The sequence below is a fragment of the Bison bison genome, unplaced genomic scaffold (assembly GCF_000754665.1).
Source record: "Bison bison bison isolate TAMUID 2011002044 unplaced genomic scaffold, Bison_UMD1.0 scf7180017846000, whole genome shotgun sequence".
In the NCBI taxonomy this organism is placed as follows: domain Eukaryota; kingdom Metazoa; phylum Chordata; class Mammalia; order Artiodactyla; family Bovidae; genus Bison; species Bison bison.
In genome coordinates this window covers 16,538-17,481 of record NW_011476573.1, presented here as the reverse complement: position 1 = coordinate 17,481, position 944 = coordinate 16,538, and the positions used below count along the sequence as shown (strand labels likewise).

Below are 944 nucleotides of genomic sequence, written 5' to 3'. Positions count from 1 at the left end.
CCCGTAGCTGGTGCGGTTGCAGAGTTAGCCTGGGGCACCCCCAGCGCCCCGTCGCCTGCAAGGGAGACTCGGCAGCCTCTCAGCGTGCATGCTGTGTGGCCAACACCCACATCCTCTGCCTTCCCAGGGCCTCCCGCCCTGTGCCCCCCAGGACCCGACACGTCCAAGACCCACAGAAGTTCTGGGCGGGGCCAAGTACACTTGCTGGGGAGAGAAAGGAGACGCTGACGCACCTGCCGCCAAAGGCGATGGCCGGGGCATCGGGGGCCTCGAGCTCCTGCCGGAGCGCCCGGAGCAGCCCTGCGAAGTCAGCCAGGGCCTGCTCCACCGTCAGCAGCTCCGTGTACCCACGCCACGTGGACCGCTCACCGAAAGGCAGCGACTTTCCGTAGTAACGCTGCAAGCAGGTGGGCGGCAGGGGTGGGGGGCGCTGACTCTGAGCCCCCAGAGCGACACCCCCACACCGCCCAGCCCCAGCCGGTACCCACGTGCTCGGCAAAGACGACCAGGGCCCCCTGCTGCTCTGCCAGCTCCAGGATGAATCCTGAGTTGTTGGCGAAGGACCACACATCCCCCTCGTTGCCGGTGTAGAAGAATATGGGCCCCTCGCCCCTGTTCCAGAACTTCTCTGTCGGGTGGAGGCGAGTGAGGGGTGGGGGAGGGTGCCCCCCTCGCCAGCAGCGGGCGCTGTTCCCGGGGCGGCTCACCTGTCAGCAGGAACCGCTGGAGAAAGGTCTTGTTCCCAAACCTCTCAAAGTTAAAATGGTCCAGAAGCTGCTCGAAGTAGGCCTCCTGAAACTCAGGGTCCTTGGATCTGTGGGCTAGAGGGCACCACGCTCAGCGGGGTCGGGGGAGCCATCAGGGCCATGGGGGACGGGCTGGGGGGTGTCGATCGAGGTGGATGGGAGGGAGCCAGGCAGGGGGCACGGGGATTGGGGGTCCGG

General features: G+C 66.8%; 1 long non-coding RNA gene across 1 annotated transcript; it reads right to left on the bottom strand.

Moving 5' to 3' along the window:
• Nucleotides 1-214: 214 nt before the first annotated feature.
• On the bottom strand, nt 215-848 carry LOC104987348. The gene is made up of 3 exons (XR_825120.1): nt 708-848; nt 489-628; nt 215-397 (listed from the first exon to the last, which is right to left on the bottom strand). It is a non-coding gene; the product is annotated as an uncharacterized LOC104987348 (long non-coding RNA).
• Between the last annotated feature and the right edge of the window lie 96 nt (nt 849-944).